The sequence below is a fragment of the Alligator sinensis genome, unplaced genomic scaffold (genome assembly GCF_000455745.1).
Source record: "Alligator sinensis unplaced genomic scaffold, ASM45574v1 scaffold905_1, whole genome shotgun sequence".
NCBI lineage: Eukaryota > Metazoa > Chordata > Crocodylia > Alligatoridae > Alligator > Alligator sinensis.
The window spans coordinates 710,027-723,755 of NW_005842764.1; the positions used below are offsets into that span (position 1 = coordinate 710,027).

General features: G+C 43.7%; 1 long non-coding RNA gene across 1 annotated transcript; it reads right to left on the minus strand.

Moving 5' to 3' along the window:
* Positions 1–2,128: 2,128 nt before the first annotated feature.
* On the minus strand, positions 2,129–9,288 carry LOC102388718. The gene is made up of 3 exons (XR_325065.1): positions 9,116–9,288; positions 2,813–2,925; positions 2,129–2,229 (listed from the first exon to the last, which is right to left on the minus strand). It is a non-coding gene; the product is annotated as an uncharacterized LOC102388718 (long non-coding RNA).
* Positions 9,289–13,729: the final 4,441 nt, after the last annotated feature.

Below are 13,729 nucleotides of genomic sequence, written 5' to 3' on the forward strand. Positions count from 1 at the left end.
AAGTGACTCATCCTTTTGGAACATAACAGGATTTGTGCTTGCTCTCTATCTTCCCCCTCCCCCTCCAGGCATTTTTCCTCTGTGGCAAAGACCAGCATGTCCTGGAGACTATAGTAGATGTCACTGCTTGGTACTTGCTGTGTAAAGAGAGGACAAATATGTGGGTGTGATGTGGTTATCGAACATTGCCCTTAAAGCTACAGTGCTCTTTCGAGAGGAGCAGAAATCAAGCATGCTCAATTAAGACATTTTCAAAGGAGAGTTTTGCATGTAAAATACTTTAAAAAAAAGTGGAATGTAATAGTATTCAACACAGACACTATATATATATTGTGCTTTTCATGGACAGAATGAACATTTGTCTTTGCAACAGCCCTGCAAAACAGACATGGAGAAATTGAGGCAGAAATATTCTAATTTGCCCAAAGCTTTGGAGGAATTCATCTCAAAGCTGGGACTAGAGCTCAGTTGTTCCCTATTCTAGTTTGGGGCTTCATTCACAAAAGAATACCTCTTTGTGATCTCCACATAAAAGAGCAAGGAACCTTGTCAAACATATTTGTTCTCTATTTACAATTAATTAGCTAGAAATTCTAATTGGTATCAGTTATAAAACTACAGTCTTCTCTTACATGAATTTCACTTTTCAAATCTCGTGTGGTTCTTACTTACCAATGTGTGAATTATAAACTGGCTGTACCTCTACACAAGCCGGGTGAACAAACACATGCATGAGATTAAAAAGAGCAAATATGTCTCATTTTAGAACTGAATACAATCCAGAAAAGCAAAAAGACAGATTTATTAAACCTAAATTACATATCAAAGATATGGAAAGGAGAGCATTCACGACTGTAGTCTTCTGTTAATTCTTGTATTTATTTTTTTTAAAAATACTCATACAGAAAGAAAACAGTATATAAGTGGTACTTCTCAACAGAAATAACTCATAAGAGCACCAAACCTTGATTATATAATTGCTCTAGCTTCTGAAGTTGACTTTGCCCATCATTGTCATTTTTGATGCAGCTATTAATTACTTCATTCCATTATATAATGAGTAAGTACTCAATTGCCCCCAATTTCAAAATATTCTGCCTACAGCTGGGCAGAGTCAACAGCTTACTATGGCCTTCCCATACCAATGGGCTATTTTTATATAGATAACTTAGGGACAAAGTTTTGAAAAGGAACATCAGTGTGAATGATCTTGGTTGTCATGGTAGTCTGCAATACTTTAAAAAAAAAGAAAACCTTTATTCTTGCATTCAATCCTTACACGCCTATAAGAACCACAAACGCCCACCATAAGGGAACACATGAAAATGAAAATTATTATGAGAATTTAATTTGAACGCCATCACCACTGTATGATTCAGGGAAGCTGATTTTATGTTTTCATGAGAGCAATGCTGCAGTCCAAGGGTTAAATGAATACAGAAAGCCTCAGTGCCCTTTAGCTGGAGGCGGAGACCTGCAAGCAGAATAGAAGTCTGTACTGCTTGCATGGGAAGCTTTTAGATTTTAGTATGCTTCCAGATGCATTTCCTTGGAACTGATTCCATTTCAGCCCATATTAGAGTTCTTTCTTAGGTGAACTCCCATTCAGAATAAATTGCCTTAAGAGCAAGTGGTATGGTGGAATTTAAAGTAACCCCAACAGTTCTAACTTGCTTAAAACTGCTGTTACAATGGGTGGGAGGGGAGCAGGGAAGGCACCAGATGCAGGAAAGCTAGATCAGGGAAATTATTCCTCCTGGTATATATTAAGCCTTTTCTGCACCAGGACTGAGACTGGATGGGAGCGGCAAAATCCTATTTAACATCCAAATGACAGTTATCCAGTCACCTTTTTATATTTAAGCATGGTTTACAGTCCTGCTCCAATATGCAATGTGGACTCCTGAGTATTCACATAGCTATTGAGCATTTTTAGTAGGCTGTGCTCTTCCTAGGCAGGTATGCAGTTCTGTATATGCATACCTTAGCTTAAAACCAAAAACAGTGGCTTGGCAAAATCCAGGCAAAGGATCCCCTTTACTGCCAGGTTTTGGCTCAGTAGCTTACTGGCTACAGCACATGCTCAGGGAGGGTGAGACCGAAGTTCTAGATCCCACTCACCTGGAAGAGATTTAAAACTACAGTTCTGACTTTCCAGCATAGTGCTCCAGCCACTGGGCCACAGGTGTGGCTTTATCCAGAGTTCCTCTTGAAGTTTAGCAATGGCACCTGCAACATTAATTGGATAAAATGGATGGAGAGCAGTAGGATCATTTCTGCTCTATTGAAACAAGGGCCTCTGCTAGAAGCCAGTATGCCACCTACCCTTCAGCTTGCTCTTTTTCTCTTGGCCCAACCATCTCCTGCTCTTTGCTGCCCAGAGAGCCAGTGACTGGCAATCATATTGATAATGACTCACTTGTAGCCTGGCAGCTTGAGAACTATGCTGGGGAGTTAGAGAAATGTAGGTTCAAACCCCTTTTGAGTGCAGGAGTCTCAGACTCTTGCTCCCTGGGCAAGTACTGTAACCACTATACTACTGGACTAAAACACTAAGGGCCCTTCTCTAACAGACGTGGGAGAGTTGTTCTCTTCTGGTGTCTCATAGCCACTAAGCCATGTGGTTTTTGCCATGTCCAGTTTTGTGACTTGTGCTCCCCCATTCCCAGCCAGAACAAAGTCTGCTAAACATACTTAATAGCCATGTAGATGCTTAAACATTGACACACCACATGGACTAGGACTTTCATGCACTACTGATAAGTACCAAATACAACAGCTATATTAGTATGGAAGTTTCTTTAATACCTACCCAGAACCACTTAGATGATTCATTGTTGGGGACTGCTGAAAGATGCTCTCTGGCCAGCAAATCATTTCTCAGCCACCACTTTACACATTTGGCCCTCAGTATTTTAGTGTATCCTGGTAGAATATTAGACACTTATTACCACATTGTACCCTCGTGGCCTAGAATGGATAAATCCTTTAAAAAATAAGTCTGTTATGGTTACCTTTTTACAAGCCACAGGAACAGATATAACTGCTAAAAGCACAAGGTAATTTTGAACAGCATTTATACTGTAAAAGGTAGCCAAGCACATGAATAAATAACTTTATGAAAATGCATTATAGTATTGCCAAGGGGCCAATCAAAAACAGGATGCTACTCTTCCATACACTGTGTACATGGAGTAATAGTTGCTGCCCCAAGGACCTTACAATTAAAGTAAATAAAACAGACAATGGGTGAAGGAAACAGATTATATAAGCCAAATGCATATGTTAGTTTAAATTTTTTCTAAAGGAGCAATGTTTTCTTTTATTTTAGGGTGGGATTTCTGTTAGCTAAACAGAAAGACAAAGGAAGGTAGGGGAATAAGGTGGGAAGAAAGAGTGGAAAGCACAGAAGACAAGGGAAATAAAGCCATGATTGAGTTTGAAGGGATCTTCTGAGCCATCATACAGGGATCCTGGTTTTCTCTGATTTAAAAAAAAAAATCCCCAATTTTCAGATTAAAACAGTAACCCAAAATCCACATTTGTCCTTGATTAAGATGAATATCAGAGAAAACCAGGATCCCTACAGATAAGGAAAAAAAGAAATGTCCACCTAAATTTGCCAACAGAACTAACATTTAGAAATCAGCTCTTTGAAACAGAAATGAACTGGGCTTAAATTACCTATCAGTGACAGCAAGGTCTTAAATGCAGACTTCTTTCCACACAGTCAGGCAGAAGGTAAGCAAGATAACATCTGAGGCCAGGTACAGAAGTTACACTTACTGTGTAGTAAGTGCACAGAAAGCACTCTGCAGCCATAACTGAACAGACAGCAATGGCACATAAGAGCGCTGTAAAAATGGCAGATCCTCCTGTAAGATAAACCTGGATGGATGTGGTATAAGTTTCAGTGCTGTAGGTTAGAGTGCTGTAACCACATCTGTATTACATCTGTACCACATTCTATCGCTACTCACAGTACCTTGCATTCTGGCAACATCCCTTGGAGTATTGCGGCACACTGCTCACCACCTTCATGGGGCGGCAGCCTAGCCTACGTCAGAGCTCATCTCCTCTGCCTGAGCCCTGGGCCAGTCCCATACCTGGGCTCTCAGTGACCTGAGGAGGCAAAGCCCCTGTTTCCAACCCCTCCCCCTCCCCCTTGTTCCCTCTGGCCAGTTATGAGCCACTGTCTAGTATCATCATGCAGTGTGCAGATTTCATCTACCCCATCTGGGCATTTGTAAGGATTGCAACTTCTGATGAAATGCTGTGCTGTTTGCTGGACACTGCATTCACACAGGGGGCTGCTCAAGGTGTCTATTTTGTACAGTGTTGTTTTGAAGTGTCCATATCCAGATCTCAGTCTTTTCAGCTTAACCTATATGTCTCTGTCAAGGTTATGCCCAATGGGGGACTTGTTTGGTGTGGGTATAAAATACTGCAGAAAAAGATGTCAGGTTGGATTATTCTGAACAACCATTTTATTTCCATTTACCTATCTAAGTTTAGCGGAACACACAAGGCCACAATACCCAGCCTGCCAGGTTCTCCACAGGCCCAAAACCTGGCAGCAGGGGAGCAGTTAGGGTCTGTCTTCTTATGTCACTTGGTCTAATGCCCAAGAGCGCAGGGAATACATCTATGTGTAAATTGTGCAGCCTCTTATGACTCAATGTACACCTATATGTACAGTGTCTAGTTTTTTAATGCAAACATTTCTGGACCATACAGAAGCACAGCAATCTGATGGGGTGTATACCATTGCAGGCACGATGATTCTAAGCCATCTGAAGTTGGCACACCATGTCGTGTTGGCTAAATATCACTCATGTAGAAACTGTACTGCTGGCCTTCTGAATGTGATGTTTATAGGTGAGGGAATAGTCTTGTGACTCCTTAGTAGGTTGGGGTCTGCTCACGGGGAAGGCTGTGGTTGCTTAGTCTGATATTCAGCGTGCTCTTGGCTCAATGATTGTTCATGTGGAAGGTTGATGATAATGATTTATTGTGCCTCTCAACCCCCACCTCCCCCCAACCCCTGTGCCACAGGCCTGGATCAAAGGTGAGGCACCAGGCTCAGTGTTCCCCCCTACTATTTTGGGGGACTTATCAGCAGGGATCCTGGTTTTCTCTGATTAAAAAAAATCCCCAATTTTCAGACTTAAAAAAGTAACCCAAAATCCACATTTTCCCATGTTTATTAAAATGAAACACCACTAATATATCTCTATATATTAGTGGTGTTTCATTTTAATCACAGAAAAATGTGGATTTGGGGTTACTTTTTTAATTAAAAAAATTGGGGATTTTTTTTTTTTTTTTTTATCAGAGAAAACCAGGATCCCTGCTTATCAGTTTGCATTACATTGAGTGGGTCCATAAAGCAAAGGAACTGAGAACTGGCTGCCCCGTCCCTAAAGTTTGTGTGGCTTTTCTGATAGAGGCCATTGTGTTTACCTGGATCCACCTAACACAAACCCTAACAGACCCAAAAAGACCCAAATATACACTGAAAGCTTCTTTTGAGTCCCACAGCCAAGATGTAACAAACAAGTGAAACTACGTGTTTTCTCTGGCAATCCTTCAGGCACCATTTGGCCAAGCAGCTCCAAATGAACATCACTACAGGTAAGGCGCAGCAGGAAATGGGAAATCTCCCTAGCAACCTAAGCATGGGCTTCCTCCCACCTAATTATGGGTACTTAGAGTAAAGCTCAAAAGTTAGAGCATTTCTGCCATGGGCTTCTTGAATGTCTGTACTTGGCCCTGGAAGCTAAACCTAGAGGGGCATGAGTGTTCATAGCCCACAACCTACAAAAGACACCATACCAAAGATACTTAGCCAATTTGGTAGTGGGGTGAATAATGCAAGCCTGCCTTTTGCATGCATACTATTCAATTCATGGCATTGCTGAAGTAGGTTACCTTTAGCAGCTCTTGTTTCTCCTCTCACTCCCCCGCTGCAAACTGTTAGCTACTTTGCAGTTCAGGACTATACCATATACCACTGACTTCACAGTGATCCATTATGACTTCATTGTACCATCAAAGAAAAAAATCCCACTGCACATCTTCATAGCACAATGGCTGGAGTTGAGGACTAGCAGTGAATGATTCAAACTGCTAAAAAGATAACAGGAATTGGAGATCTTGCACCTATGCTCCATGTGGAGGCACTTAGCTATATGGTCCCACCTGTGTCCATTTACTACCTTTACAAGCAGTGTTTTGCTCATTTGCAAAAAAAGAGAAAATCAATTTTCAAATATGAGCATCTTCATAAAACATCCATATTCCACATAAGGGGTACTGAGAATGAGATTAAAGGAGCAAATAGATATTAATTTATGGAAGCACTAATTCAAGTCTCTACTTCTAAAGTAGTGTTCTCTCTTTACTAAAGAATTGAAGTCAACATGCTTTAGGTCTCAATATTAATTTTAAGCACAGTGTGAATATTAACTGGGCTATTCATGTCAGCCTATATCCTTCTTCCCCTCATAGTTTTCCCATATTCCTCCCCACTATAGCTCCTATCTCTTCCTCAAACAGGTCCTCTCCCACTGTAGCTTTCTGTACCAGTGTATTTGGTCTGAATGACTTTTAGTGTTAGTTTAAGGAAAACAGGAAGAAAGACAAGCCAAGTCCCTAGGAGAAAAGCATGTGCTTCTCCTCTGTACAGCCTAGAGCAGGCCAGATTCAGCCCACTTGATATCTCTGTAACACACATTGCCCAGAAGCTCTGCTTCCATTTTTAAGCAAGCCTCTAACCCTCCTGACTGAAAATAAGTTTCCAAATATGAACTGAGCTGCCTAATAGATCTAACACATCTGCCCGAGTCTGCAGACAGTATGAAATGTGGACAGAAAGCAGGAATCTCCTGTGACTTATAAATTTCATTGGCTGTTAGCACAAAAATCCAATGATGGCATTTCAGTTTCAGTGCTGTTTTAGTGCTGATCTCGCATTAGAGAGTGTAGTGGGGAATGGCAGTCCACAGGGAGGTAGAAATCAGAGTTGTTGCATGGAAAGTAAGGCACAGGGAAGATAGCAGTAAACCTCCCAGAGGAGAATATTTTCCTATGCAAAGTGTTGCAAATCTCTCTCTGAACCTCCCAGTGACATCAGTAGGAGATTGTTGTGCTGGAGTATGCACTCCTATCTTTATACCATGACCCATGGACCGTAATTTAACATGGAATTCAACCCTCTGAACCAAAGGAATATGACACCTCTGGGCTACAAGCAATTCTGAGAACAAAACTACCACTGTCTCATCAAGCAGGCCAAATTCTTAGTAATATAATGTTACACAGAAAACAAAGATATAATAGTTTCATAACTATGTACAACACACCTTGAGCTCTTTAGCCCCTGGCCGTATCCCCAGCTGAGAACAAGCTAGCCCTGCCACTTGCTTTCTTGCTGCTGGCTGCCTGCCATCCTGACCAATCTCTCATCTCAGTTCCCAGTGAAACCTATGTCCTTTGTCCTGGTGGCCAAAAGAGGAGTCAGGACTAAGAAACAGATAACATCTATGATATACTCAAGCAAGGCAGGCAGCATGTCTGGTGAACACTTTTTTTAGGGTTGGGTGTTTGACTGGTCAAATAAAATTTGGTCAATTGACCGGTCAAATATTGGTCAAAAATTGTAAACAATTGCCAATATGGTCAAATAATACACAGAAAAGGCACAATCTTTACATTAAGAAATGTGTAAAAAAAATCATATTTCTGTCAAGAAAACTGCAAAAAATGTTCACTCTCCATAAAATTGCTATAATCTTTGATCAGTAAAAAAATTTGACCAGTCAGTTGACCAGTTTGCCAATCCTACTTTTTTTTTTAACAGCCACTCCCAAAACTTAATTGTCAGAAAAGATACAGCTGTTATATTTGAAAGTTATGATTACAATGTCATGGGAGAAAGAGCAGCCCTAGCTCAGGTATTGACACTGTCAGAAAAAGGATCAGTTCTATAGTCTTTAGCTGAATCCTTGCTAGAGAATTAAGAGTCAGACTATTCAGATGCAAAAAGCAATGGTGAAGCTACACTAGCGAACCTGTTTCAAACACCAGAAGTTTGGTGATGAAGTACCAGCACACTTGGGTTATCATATCAGAGTCTGTGACAGACTTATTCTCAAAGAGACCAAGGTTTTGTCTCGTCAGGTGTGGTTTGCAAATTCAACAGGCCAATTTGATGTAAATAGGAAGTGTGGGCCTCTGCCCACCATGTAAAGCTAAAAGCCTCCCTTAATCTGCAGGGGATCTTTATGTGCATGTAAGCAATTATGGGGGACAACTAAAGAAGAAAATGGACAGGAATGAGAGTCAGAGGTTCAAAATGAATACACCAATGGGGGACACTGAGCAGAGTACACCGGACAGTGCCCACTGGCCCTCAAACAAGTCCAAGAAGCCAGTGGACACTGCCCATGAGACTCTGCCTGGAGATGTGAATATACAAGGGATAGGAAAACAGCCCCATGGTCTCCAGGGGCCCTCCCAGCCAGAGCTTCCTTCTTGGTCAGATAAATCTCTAGCTTGGCTAGGGCCAGAAGACGGTCGGCAAATTCAACAGGCCTATTTGACCCACTGTCGGGTTATGGGCCTTAGGCCCACAGAGCAACAGTTAGTCCCCCAGCCCTCTGTTAATACAGGGGGCTATTGGATATGTACAAACTGATTACTTGGGACAATGAAAGAACAAAACAGGGATGGGACTGAAAGTCATAGGTTAAAAATGAGTGTCCACGAGGGACACTGGGCAGAGTACACGAGTCCAAGGAGCCAGTGGAAGCTGCCCAGTGAAACTCTGTCAAGAGACATGAATGGATGAGGGACAGACAAACAGCATCCTAATCCCCAGGGATCCCACCATCCAGAGCCTACTTCCTGGTCAGGTAGATCACTAGCTCGGTGAGGGCCAGGAGAAGGCCTGCAAATTCAAGAGGAAACACTGCTCAATTAAGCATTACAGGGAATTCAAACATCAGCAGCTAACAGCTCTGCAGCCCAGCACAATAAAAACCATTCTAAATACAAGTAAACTGGTGACACAGAAGAAAATGAAAAGCAAATATGTTATATACAATGTCCTTACCACGATTCAAATGGCTCGTGACCCCTCTCAAACAGGAAGACTCATTTGGGAAAATCACTTCTCCTCCAGAGAGCCTTACTGAAGTCAGAGCAGGGGCAAATATTTCCTTTACTGAATTGTGGCCTAAAGTAGGTGCCTTGAAAGAGCATGTGTTTCCTAAAGACTTAATTTAAGAGGGCTTCTAAGCTTCCTTTCAAAAGGAAAACACACCTCTTCACACTGTTTCAATGTGGGTAATACATTCTTTCCTGGGTGCTGTGGTCAGTTATAAAGCATCCCCTTCTGCCACCAGGTGCTTTACATTAAAACATTGCACTGGGGCTTTTTTTTTTCTTATAGAAACTGAAGCTCAGTTTTGAAGAAGCATCATCTGCCATTAGCAGCTCTGCCTTTGCTAACGTAACATGGAGACACTGAGTCTAGCTGCAACTGGCTTCAGCAGCTGGGAGCGGGGGACATCAGAGCTCATTCCAGGAGGAAGCTCCAGCAACAGCACGCAACCTGCTGCCTGTGCTGTACATTCAGGAGCAAGGTCCCAGCTTGGAGAGAGACAGAGGTCTGCATAGGCATAGTGTTAGCATGGGGCAGCAAGGCTAGGCAAGTGCATCATGGATGATGAGCCTCCTGTGGGTATGACAGCAGTGAAAACCACTACTGGCCCAGCTGCTACATGCTGCACTATGAGTGATATAGAGCAATGACCTCCACTCACCAGCTGCCTTGCAGTGCCTATGGGACTGGGGCTGTTTTTGCTTAACCCAATTGCTTTAGATCCCTGCCCCACTCAGTGCCTCCCAGCTACCTCATACACACTGCAATGGCTCCAGCTCCTGCTTGCTGGCCCTCTGGCTGACCCTGGTGGTACTGTCTGCGGGCTGGGCTGCTTCTGCCTTTGCTGGGGAACTGAGCATGTGGGTGTGGGAGTAGATCCTCCATCTTGCACTGCTGCAGAGGGCAGATGGAGGATACTGCTCCTTCTCTGCCCCAGCGGCTGTGGGCCTGGTGCCCAGGCCTGTACCGCGATGAGCACGGCTGCACATGGGTGGCAGCACTTGAGAAAGTAAACTGCTCCCTTGGGCTGTGCACTGCAGTGCCCACTCCTGCTGGCTCTCCCCAGTCTGGCAGAGGCACCAGCAGGTTCTTTCCGTCTTTGCTCCCACTAGGATCCAGCCACTGGGCTCTTGAGGGCAAGCGTGAGGGCTGAAAAGGTCCCCCTTGAGGACCCCTGTACCCGGAGCCAGTTCCCCCACTCACCTCTACCCCATCTGTGGCAGAGTTGCTCTCAGGGTCTCTACCGTGCAGCTGGAGGGGTGGGGGGAGAGGAGTGGAGGCTGCAGAGACACCAGATGGTAAGTGGGGGATGCCTGGGTAGCCAGAGCAGCACCTTGAGCAGCAAACAGTTCTTCTTCCTCTTCCACCTGGTATAAAATACCAAAAGGACACACTAACACAGTGCATTTTCATGAGCAGAGCCTTGGAGCCTGATAAGAACTCACTGCATCCTCTGACTGACTGACTTATTGTAAAGCCAGCTTGCTCTTTGCTAACCCAGAGATTGTATTAGGCAAGGCTGCTGGGCTTTTACACCTATATGTCTTTATTTTATTCTTTTTTTTTTCTTTCAGGTCTCTGGTGTTCAGGAGTTTCTTCTATGCCAGCTACACAAGCGAGGTAATAGCAACTAGAGAGCGATGACTGGAAGCTCCTTTTAGGGAACTAGCTTGAAGGGCCTTTGCACTAAACTTTCTACCTTTGATCTCACTCATGTTTTTTGTCTTTAAATATAAAAGCTTTCAAATAAAATGCACAGTAACACAATATTAATTTGAAAGCTCTTGTTTTGTTATAAAATGCCTGTTAAAAATGTTGTGAAGCCTTTCTAATATATGGAACTATTGTCTCTGTTTCTGTCAACACATGCTGTCTAGACTAGGTTGCTTGGAAGTAGATTGCTGTATGGTGGATGGCATGGTGGTTAGCCTTGGTCACAGCAAATGTACTCCCGATGGTGATGGAAATGCCTCTGCACCACTGGCAGCATTTTTGTGTGTGGGTGTGTAGCATGTGGGTTAAACTTGTGGGAGGCGTCACAACAGTGGCTACAATGCCAAAAATTTTCTCATGCAGATAAGACTGCTCTGTCTCTTCTTTTGCACTAACATTGGAGTGGTTCTCTCAAAAATCTGGTTGCAGCTGGCAGTATAACCTATGCAATATCAAATACATATGTGCCAGATATGAAGAGATGTGTGCGTACCACTGCTCCATGAAAAAAACATCTGCACATCACGTCAGATCACATGTAATCCGTTTTACTTGGAGTACATTGGCAAGGGACCCATAAGAAAGGAAACCCACAGCACAATTAAGAAAACATGTTCTTTACTACTTACTGCCCTTCATCTATCTCCTTCACACTTGGGAGGCGAAAGAGGCTATATATCTAACTTTCCTTTAAATAATGGGAGCTAGCACATTGCCAAGTTGCTAGTCTCTAAATTGATTGTGGGCTGCTATTACACTCTGTTCTCTCATGACATTTCTCATTTGGCATGACACTCCATCCTTGACATACCACATTCCTTAAATCCAATGACTAGCATAAAGTCCAGTCTAGAAGAAGCAAGAGGGAGCCTGAAGTGGTAATTAAACTCTCCATTAGTTTGAAAGCTTGATTTCTTTTTTTAATTGACAAAAGTAGGCTCACTGGCCAGATGGAGTCTATCAGTCTCACAGCTTTATTATTGCAGATGCCTAGCACCCAATCTTTTTCTTGACCTAACTTTCTGGCAGTGTAGTGTATGGATTTTGAAAGAGTTAAGCCTAACTTACATGTGTAAATTACACTGGAGAGCAAGCAGTTAGAGCTTCTGGGTATAATGATATAAACAGTGGAAAAATAAGCCTTTTTTTGGATATGTCTGTATGACATAAGCACGGATACTGGTTTTCTCTGATAAAAAAAAATTCCCCAATTTTCAGTTTAAAAAAAGTAACCCCAAATCCACATTTTTCCATGATTGAAATGAAACACCTCTATATACCTATCTATTAGTGGTGTTTCATTTTAATCATGAAAAATGTGGATTTTATGTTACTTTTTAAACTGAAAATTGGGGATTTTTTTAAATCAGAGAAAACCAGGATCCCTAGACATAAGGCACTACTGTGCAGGGCCATCCTGCACTAACTCTGCACACAGTACCTCCAGAACTGGAAGCAGCAGTGGTGTGTGTAGTAGGATCCTGCTAAGCGGCAGTATTTATTGGCACTACTGCAGCTGCACAGTTTCTGATTCTGGAGCTAGTACATGTTTTTCTAACGGGGGATGCCTTTGTATAGATGTGCCATTAATGTTCTTAAATCACCATTGACAAGAAAAAAGCAGTATGTTACAATAATTAATTCCCAGGTATTGTGGTTCATGACTGTACTGATGCTTAAATATTTCAAAAGAATGTTACCAAACAGAGCAGGACCCTATCTTGCTTAGGGTGACCACATTTTCCTCCCCCCCCAAACAAAACTCAAAATACCTAACCCAGTGAGTAGACAGACTAGGAAACCTCTTGCTGAGGTAAGCTAGCTGAAGTGAAGAGAAAGTGGGAATGCTTGCAAACCACTCTGAGCTGGAGTCTGGGCAGCCTATCGATTTAACTTCAGCTGGGGAGGACAGCTCTCTCCCTTATATGGAATGGGGCTAACTGGGAGATCTTGTGAGGATAACAACAGTTAGATAGGTGCAAGACCTGACTGAGAGTGATTATTTGAAATGTGGCTCCACTTACCTGCTCAGCTAAGCAGTAGCTTCTTCAGTATGCCATGCTGTAAGGCAGGGGTAGGCAATGTTTTTTGGCTGAAGTGCCGAAAAATACCTCAATGCCTACTTTGGAAGGTGCCAAAGTGCCAGCATGTCAGAAAAACAAAATGAGGACAGGGGGTACATGGCAGGATGTCCTGCTTGTGCCCCTTGACCCCCACCCAAAGACACTGCCCCCCAGCCCGGAGTCTGTGGCTTTCAGCAGCTACCCCAGCTCTGGGTAGCTGCTGGACCCTGGGCTGCTCCCAGAAGGGCTTGCAGTGTCCCAGCTTCCTGCTGGGATCAGCCTGGGTTCTGTGGCTGGTAGCAGCTACCTAGAGCTGGGGCGGGCAGGCAGGGGCTGGGGCTGGGCAGGGCAGCCCCAGCATCCTGGCAATTAACCCTACTCAGCCCCACAATCCTGGCAATAAAAAAAAAAAGCCTTGCACTCACCAGCAGTAGCAGCTGCCATCGGGGTCACTGGGGCCTTGTGGCAGAGCCTCCACCCGTGCACAGCATGGGGCCCGGGTGACAGCCACAGCAGCCCCAGCTGCCCAACAGCATGCGGAGCTGAGCAGAACCCCGCCAGCCCTGGCTGCACCTGCACAATGGGGAAGTGGCAGTGTGGGTGCGAGGTAGCTGGAGCCAAGCCCCACTGCCCCCCTCTGGCCCATGCTGCATGGTGGGGTCTGCCACAAGGCCTCAGTGACCCCAGATACTGCCAGTGAGTGCCGGGATTTTTATTTATTTTTTAGTCCTGAACTGCTGGGGCCAGGTGTGGGGGGCATCAGGGGTGAAGCCTGGTGGGGGAGCAA